Source organism: Triticum dicoccoides, chromosome 5A, assembly GCF_002162155.2.
Source record: "Triticum dicoccoides isolate Atlit2015 ecotype Zavitan chromosome 5A, WEW_v2.0, whole genome shotgun sequence".
NCBI lineage: Eukaryota > Viridiplantae > Streptophyta > Magnoliopsida > Poales > Poaceae > Triticum > Triticum dicoccoides.
Window position 1 is genome coordinate 81829004 of NC_041388.1, and position 9359 is coordinate 81838362.

Here is a 9359-nt window from a genome sequence, read left to right on the forward strand (position 1 = left end):
AGTAATATGATTAATTGAACTTAAATTTATCATGAACTTAGTCCTGATAGTATTTTCATATCTATGTTGTAGATCAATTGCTCGCGTAGAGCTTCCCCGTTTTATTTATGATATGTTCCTAGAGAAAACTATGTTCATAGATGTTAGTAGCAATGATGCGGACTAGCTCCATGATCTGAGGATTATCCTCATTGCTACACAGAAGAATTATGTCCTTGATGCACCGCTAGGTGACGGACCCTTTGCAGGAGCAGATGCAGACATTATGAACGTTTGACAAGCTCGGTATGATGATTATTTGATAGTTTAGTGCGCCATACTTTATGTCTTAGAACCGGGACTTCAAAAACGTTTTGATAGCCACGGAGCATATGATATGTTCCAAGAGCTGAAATTGGTATTTCAGACTCATGCCCGTGTTAAGAGGTATGAGACCTCTGACAAGTACTTTTCCTACGAGATGGAGGAGAATAGCTTAGCTAGTGAGCATCTGCTCAGAATGTCTGAGTTCTACAATCACTTGAATCAAGTGGGAGTTAATTTTCCAGATAAGATAGTGATTGACATAGTTCTCCAGTCACTATCACCAAGCTACTAGAACTTCGTGATGAACTATAATATGCAAGAGATAATGGAAACAATTCCCAAGCTCTTTGCGATGCTGAAATTGGCGAAGGTAGAAATCAAGAAAAAGCATCAAGTGTTGATGGTTGACAAGACCACTAGTTTCAAGTAAAAGGGCAAGGGAAAGAAAGGAAACTTCAAGAAGAATGGCAAGCAGGTTGCCACTCCCATGAAGAATCCCAAAGCTAGACCTAAGGCTGAAACTGAGTGCTTCTACTACAAAGGGAATGGTCACTGGAAGCGGAACTACCCCAAATACTTGGCGGATAAGAAGGATGGCAAAGTGAACAAAGGTATATTTGATATACATGTTATTGATGTGTACTTTACTAGTGTTCATAGTAACCTAGGGTATTTGATACCGGTTCAGTTGCTAAGATTAGTAACTCAAAACAGGAGTTGCAAAATGAAAGAGATTAGTTAAGGGCAAGGTGACGATGTGTGTTGGAAATGATTCCAAGGTTGATAAGATCACCATCACACACTCCTTTTACCTTCGAGATTGGTGTTGAACCTAAAATAAATGTTATTTGGTGTTTGCATTGATCATGAATATGATTGGATCATGTTTATTGCAATACGGTTATTCATTTAAGTCAAAGAATAATTGTTGTTCTGTTTACATGAATAAAACCTTCTATGGTCATACACTTAATATAAATGGTTTATTGGATATCGATCTTAGTACTACACATATTCATAATATTGATGCCAAAAGATGCAAAGTTAATAATGATAGTGCAACATACTTGTGGCACTACCTTTCAGGTCATATTGGTGTAAAGTGCATGAAGAAACTCCATGCGGATGGACTTTTGGAATCACTTGATTATGAATCATTTGATGCTTGCGAACCATGCCTCATGGGCAAGTTGACTAAGACTCCGTTCTCCGGAAAAATGGAGCGAGCCACTGACTTATTGGAAATAATACATACCGATGTATGCGGTCCGATGAGTGTTGAGGCTGGCGGCAGGTATCGTTATTTTCTGACCTTCACAGATGATTTGAGCAGATATGAGTATATCTACTTAATGAAACACAAGTCTGAAACATTTGAAAAGTTAAAAGAATTTCAGAGTGAAGTGGAGAATCATCGTAAGAAGAAAATAAAGTTACTACGACCTGATCGCAGAGATGAAATATTTGAATTATGAGTTTGTCCTTCAGTTGAAACAATGTCGAATAGTTTCGCAACTCACGCCACCTGGAACACCACAGTGTAATGGTGTGTCCGAACGTCATAATCATACTTCATTAGATATGGTGCGATCTATGATGTCTCTTACCGATTTACCACTATCATTTTGGGGTTATGTATTAGAGACAACTACATTCACGTTAAATAGGGCACCATCTAAATCCGTTGAGACGACACCATATGAACTGTGGTTTAGCAAGAAACCTAAGCTGTTGTTTCTTAAAGTTTGGAGCTATGATGCTTATGTGAAAAAGTTTCAACCTAATAAGCTCGAATCCAAATAGGAGAAATGTGTCTTCATAGGATACCCAAAGGAAACTGTTGGGTACACCTTCTATCACAGATCCAAAGGCAAGATATTCGTTGCTAAGAATGGATCCTTCCTAGAGAAGGAGTTTCTCTCAAAAGAAGTGAGTGGGAGGAAAGTAGAACTTGATGAGGTAATTGTATCTGCTCCCTTGATGGAAAGTAGTTCATCACAGCAATCAGTTCCAGTGATTCCTACACCTATTAGTGAGGAAGCTAATGATGATAATCATGAAACTTCTTGTAACATCCCAAAATTCTAAATTTTGGAATGTTATAATAAATAGATAGATTGATTGATTGTTTGATTGTTGTGGGATTTATTGAGTGAAATTCGAAACTTTTTGAAAGTTAAATGAGAGGGAATAAAAGGACTTTCCCAAACGTTCACCTTTTTCTTTTTGATCCCCGTGAATTCAAATTCTTTTCATCACAAAACCCTGGAGAGAAGATGACATGACTTCTTCCATTTATTTAAATGCAAAGGGGTGTTGAAAATATTTGACTTTCATCTGGAAATCAAATTAATAAACTTCATGCAACTCAATGATTTTCAAGAGCGAAGATAAAATGACTTCTTCAAAACTTATGAAATATGAGTTGGGAGTTTCAAAGACACTCAAATTCAAAATCCATTAGAAATAATTTATTTTTTCAATTTGGGTTATTTGAGTTTTATTCAAATTATGTTTCTCCAAAAACAAAATACATGGAGAATAGGGTAACATGATTCCCTACAATAGAAAATTGGAGAAACATTTATTTGAAATCATTTTGGTATTTTTTAAATGATTTTTATTGGATTTTATTAGACCAGTAGTACTTTTGAATTATCTGAATTTGTGTGAATTTTATTTAATGCTAGGAAAATGTTCATGTTGTAGAAAATCTTTTTCCGAAAATTTTGATATATTATATGCCTATATAATATTTTTTGTTATTTCGTTTTTATTATTTTAATTGTGTGAAAAATGTTTTTTTAAACCCTTCCCCGACTGGGCCGGCCCAGCTCCCAGCCAGGCCACGGCCTAGCCCGACGCCCGCGTCGCCTCCCTCCTCGCGCGCCCGTGCGGGACTCCCGCCGGTGTCCGCCGCACCCACGGTGCCGGCCGCCCCTTCCCCAAGAGAGGAGCCGCCCCGGCCCCTGTATAAAGTGCGCTGGCCCCACCGCCCTCTTCTCCTCCTCCTTCCCTCACCAACCGCCGCCGCCGCCGCACTTTTGCCGCGCCGCCGCCGCCGCCCTCGTCGCTGCTGCCGAATCTCGCCGCCGCGCCGCGCCGCCACTGCCACACCGCACCCCGCCGCCTCTCGCCTTGCGCCGCCGCCGCCGCTAGATCCGCTGCCCCGTGTCGCGCAGCCACCGCCCCACCCCGCCATCTCCGCGATCTCGCCGGAGATCACCGGGAAGTACCGTCGCCGGTTTTCACCGTAAACCACCGCCGGTTTAATTCGATCGAACCGGTAAGAACCGCCCGGTCCGGTTTTTTAGGTTTTTGTTTTATTAGTCGGTTTTCTTTTAAAACCCGTTTAGTATATTTAGAGAACGCTCGCTGGTTTAGCCTCTGGAGCGAACGAGTTCATAGTTTTGGGTTCATGAGTGAATGTTCGTTGTTTAGAATTATTCTTTTTCTTTTAATTCTCGGCCAGGGACTCCTTTGTGAAGGTTTTATTTACAGTTTAGTCCCTAATCTTAAAACGATCACTACTTTTTACTCGTTTGTCCAAATCCAACGAAACCAATGCTCACATCTTAGTTACAATCTCCTCTATCCAGTAATCCAACTCAAACATGTTTTTGAAAATTTTAAAAGTTGAATTAGATCAGATTTGAATTCAAACTTCGTTTGATCATAACTTGAGTTTCGTAGCTCCATTTGAGTTGATTCTTTTTGCAAATCGAAACTCTTGACCTAAACTTTCTGATAAGGCCAAATTCACAAAATTTTGGTACTGTTAGAAATTGTTTTATGTAGAAAGAGTTATTTGCTTGGTTTTGATGTTTTCCGAATCGTCTTCTTTGTTCTTTCTGATCTTTTGAGTGATTGCTTATGTGTGGTTACTATTGCTTGCTTACGATAGATTGACCGGAGTGTGACGAGTAGAGCTATCAAGAGTTTTGAGTGCGAATCATCTTCATCAACATTGCAGGCAAGTTCACACTTTTATCATATCCCTTTAACACCCAGTTTTATGCATTAGTTTCAACCCTCAAACATTGCATGGTTAGGAATTGGTAACATGTGGGTATCAGGAAGTAGTTGATGAGGTAAGAACCTATTGCCCTGCATTCAAACCTTGGGAGTTACTATTACGTTATGCTTATATTGCCATGCTATGCTCGTAGACGTGTATTGGTTTTGAGAGTATTTCATGACAGATGTGAGATTGTTAATTAATGGTTTACTTAAGGTGGCAACTTTAACACACATCTGGGTGGATTGAGGCACCTGGGTATTCCAGTGATTGCCTGTCTAGGCACCTGGGTATTCCAGGGTTGCCTATTTTTTTATGGACCGCCACCCAGGTTCAAAGGTATCATGAGATTATTCATACTAGAAACTTCCGTGTGCAGCCACAAGCTATTATGGGCTCTAGCATAGTTGATTAAGTCGTGCGAACTCTTACAGTGGTAGACTAGCAGATGTAGGGGATGTAGGTTGGTACAGTCTACTCGTTCATAAGGTGCTAGCGCTTCTGAAAGACTATGTCTCGGTCATCCGTTTATCAAACACCATGTAGTGCGAGAATCCCAACGGAGGAGATTGATTCTTGTGGGGAAAAGTGTGCAAACCTCTGCAGAGTGTATAAACTAATCATGATTAGCCGTGTCCCCGATTATGGACATCTTGAGTATCTAGTACCTGGATTATCATGTGAATCTCATCATGTTACTTTAAATCAATTTTGTTGGGTTTAATGATGTTACTTAATTGGGATTGAGAATGCTGTCAACCATTCTCAATGTTCAACAACCACCATGATAGTTAAATTAAAATGTATTCCTTTGCAGTAGAGAAAAATTGGCTTTTCGCGAAAACTTTATAACCGTAGAGCTTTTCCACCAGCCAAATATGCATGTAGTGATAGCCATTGTTCATCATTCTCTATGGTGTGAATTTGCCAGTACATTCAATGTACTGACCCTTTGTGGCTGCAACGTCTCATGTTGCAGGATTAACTTATGACGAGTAAGCGATATGTTAGGGTTATGATCTCTACACTCAACTTTGTCATTGGTGTTGATGGGAATCCACAACCTTGTTACTTCCGCTATTTTGGATTCAGGTAATAGTATCTTACGTTACTTACACATGTGATTTACCTCTGTTATAAATCCTCGAGTACTGTGTGTGTCAGCATACTGATCCAGGGATGACACTTAAGCACAGAGACTTGATCCATTCGGGTCGGGTCGCTACAAGATGGTATCAGAGCACATGTTGACTGTAGGACGTGACCCTAGAAACAGGTAAGCCCATAGGAAAGATTTTTCTCTAAAACTTTACTTTTCAAAAAGATCTTTTACCTCTCTTCTCTTCTGAGCTTATTCAAAAATTCCCTTTTAGTGAGACCATATCCCTTTTCCCTTTGGATCACTCGAAGATTCGATTGATGAGGCCACTCCAAAAGTACAAGATATTGGACAACTAAGACCATTCAGAATGAAGAGGGTTTTACCATACATTATGATAATGGAAACTACAATGGTTGAAGACTACGAAGAATAGGAGAATTTGGAGGCTATGAAGAATTTCTAGATTTGTATGACCTAAGAAGGCTACCCTTATGGAACTTGCCAGACTATGGAAGCTGTCAATACCGAGATCAAGGTGTATCAGAGAAAGACCGGAACATAGAGCATGAGAACTCAAAGTTTTGTCAAGAAAACCCTAAGGCAGGAGATATCAATTATGGAAGATAGCTCATGGCAATGACAAGGGCAGAAACGCGGCTACACCTGATGATATCGCCCGTTGATGCTATTGTCACCACGCTGAGTTAAGGATGCAATTTTAACCTTAGCTGGTGTATCACCAGGATCTGGAGTGTTACATCAAGAAGTTAAGAAGGACCTACAAGAAGCAGTATTTTGACAAGGGAGTATTTCATGAGGAACTCAGGACCCTGAAGATGAGAGTAGCCAAGCTAGAGGAGCAAAACCTCGAGAAACCGGAGATTTGTCAGGAACTAGACCATGGTTCATGCCAAAGATATTGAAACCTAGGAGTTTGAAATGCAACTCCGAAATATTAAAGGATGTCACGAGAGACTTCACGTCAACGGAGATGATCTGGCAAAAGAACTTGAGAAGGACAAGTACGATGGGAAGAAGCCATCAGAGACATAAACAAGACTTGAAGAGTTTGGCAATTTTGAAGATTTATTGACCTTTAGAAGACCAAACCCCTGATATACCTACGTTAGATGCGACGACTGTGAGCTATCATTTGTTTGATGTTTTCCGACAGCCACAATAAAATCTGTCTTTTTAAAACTATTGTTTGCATTTGTGTATCCCTCTCTATCTCTCTTATCTTACCCCAAACCCACATGGACCCAATAGAGGATGAATGGAGATGAGCTTGTATTTTCTGGACCGATGAGTCAGTTGGAGACAGACCGATGGATTCAGAACATGGAGGATCACATGGAGAATAACCCTATAGTTGGAAATGATATGACACAGCATGCTCTTCAGTGCTTTGAAAGAGGTGCTGCTACTTGGTGGAGGATGTAACAAACCATGAATGGATGGCAAGGAGTAACCACTTGGAAAGAATTTAAGTGGACTTTGCCAAAGTCTCGGCTTGTGTCCCAGAAGTTGAAGCCTTATGGAAAGGATATGAAGAAACCTTGTGCATGCAAGATTTGTGGAGAAATCGGACACACCAATAAAGAACACAAGGATGAGTGCCCTAATTGTGAAGGAAGTCACCCAGTTGAAGAATGCCCAACTAGGCAAATTACATGTTTCTTGTGTGAAGGGACTACCCACTATCCTGCTCAGTGTCACATTTACCCCATGGTACAACGAACCATCCAACAGAAAAAGAAGTAATGAAAGGAGCACTCATGGAAATTTTAGAAGAAGCTGTGATGAAGGAAGAGATGGAGGACACACCTAAAGAAGACCCGAGTAAACCCTGCACTAAGTCTTGCTATTCATGTGGAGAAGAAGGACACATCTCCAAAAATTGTTTGAATGGGGATCTAGTAGAATTCCTGACAGAGGAAGTAGAATATGACCCACAGGAAATATAAGCCCTGATTGGAATGGAAAAGTCCAGGAAGAGAAACCGATTGGAGCCCATGAGGGACCTGAGTCATATCACCTGTTATAGGTGCAAGGAGTCAGGGCACTACCTCAACAGTTGCCCAAAAAGGAAACCTCGATACTTGTCAGAAGTAATATTTTTTAGTTGTAACGGAGCAGGGCACTTTGCCAGAGAATGCCCCAAGGAGAAGGAAACTTGTGCTAGATGGTTGAGTTTGCAACAAAGGAAATGGAGTAGTAGAAGTGAGAACATTTTCTTTTATATTGAGGTGTTGAGTTGAGACATGTAATGGAAAAGCAAGAGATTGTAATCACTTGAGAATGAATAAATTTAGCATCGTTGGTACTGATATGGATTTTATGAGTTGTTACTCTATGAAGAAGAATTTTGGCCATTCTGAGGATATGAGAAATATGGTCTATGGAAGATTTGTGCATTTTAAGGGTGGTAGTACCCTATAAGGACCGTTGAGCCCTGGAAAAGATAAGGATACTCCACTGAGTGGATTTCGGACAAAATGAATATGAGTTTTGTCTCGATTTGTGTGATACCCCAAGAGTGTGTGGGATGAAGTTGGAGACGTCAGTTGTTTGGACCAAATGTGATCAAGGAGTCAGAAGAGAATGTTAAGTTGATTCGAGATAGACTGAAGGTAGCTCAGTCTAGGCAGAAGAGTTATGCAGACTCAAAAACGCAAGGAGGTAGTCTATGAAATTGGAGATAGAGCATGTCTTCGTGTGTCCCCTCTGCGAGGAGTTAAACGATTTGGAGTTAAGGGAAAGTTAGCCCTGAGATTTGTAGGACCATACCGAGTTTTGGAGCGTATGAGAGAAGTGGCCTACAAGTTGGAGTTACCCGAAGGACTGTCAGGAGTTCATGATGTGTTTCACGTTTTCCCAGTTGAAGAAGTGCCATGCAGAGATGTCCAATGTTCCCCCTGTAAGGACGCTTGAACCTGGAAAGGATAATGATGTTCCACGAAGTGGAATATGGACTTCATAAGTATAAGTTTTTATCTCGGTATGTGGGATATCCCACGAGGATGAAGAGATGAATTACTATTGGATATAAAGGAGGTATGATGTAGGAAATATGGATCAAGGGAAATCCAGGATGAGTCTGAGTAATCACGTCTTAGTTTGGTGCAAATAGAATGAAGGAAGACAGTACAATTGGATGGATTTAAGAATACTAGGAAGTTGGAAGTTGGAACAATGATCAGTTGCCCGATGATAAGTTCAAGGACTACAAGTGATGAGATGGGCCATAACCCATAGGCCCCAGGACCTGCCAAGAAGCAAGCACAGTCTTGCTGAAGGAAAAACCCTGGAAGAGGATATACCTTTGTCGACAGACAATTTTATAGGGCTTTACGCAAACCTGAGAGTTGTGAAGGAATGATAGATGTTTGTCTGGCTTGCAGAATCTATGGATATATCCGAACTTGGCTCGTCGACAAGAGAAATTCTGCAATGCTTGTGAGGATGACCGAGTGTTAGAATGCGAGATTCGCTAAAATGTATACAAGGTAATGATTTGGGTGCGGCATGGATTGATCACCATACCGACTTACTCTTATTATTCGCCCTGCTATGTGGGATGGTAAATCTAAGTGACCTACCTATAGTAAGAGACGACGATCAAAATCCTATTTAAACCTTAGAATGGTATAAGAATTTTTTTCCCTTGTACAAGGCAACTTTTGCCAACCATAGGTTATACGGTGAGGATCAACCAGACCCATTTCGTGCAGGAGAAACCCTAAATTGTTAACCACCATGAGATGTCGATAGTTAATTAGTATTGGCGCCAGACCGAATCTCGGAATAACCTTACCAAGAGGAAAGGACAGAAGAATTGAGGAAAAGGTTATGCCACTACCGGAAAAGCTCAGAGCAGGAATTTTCTCGAGGATCTGAGAAGACCGACACTGTTAAGAACAAGGATGGAGT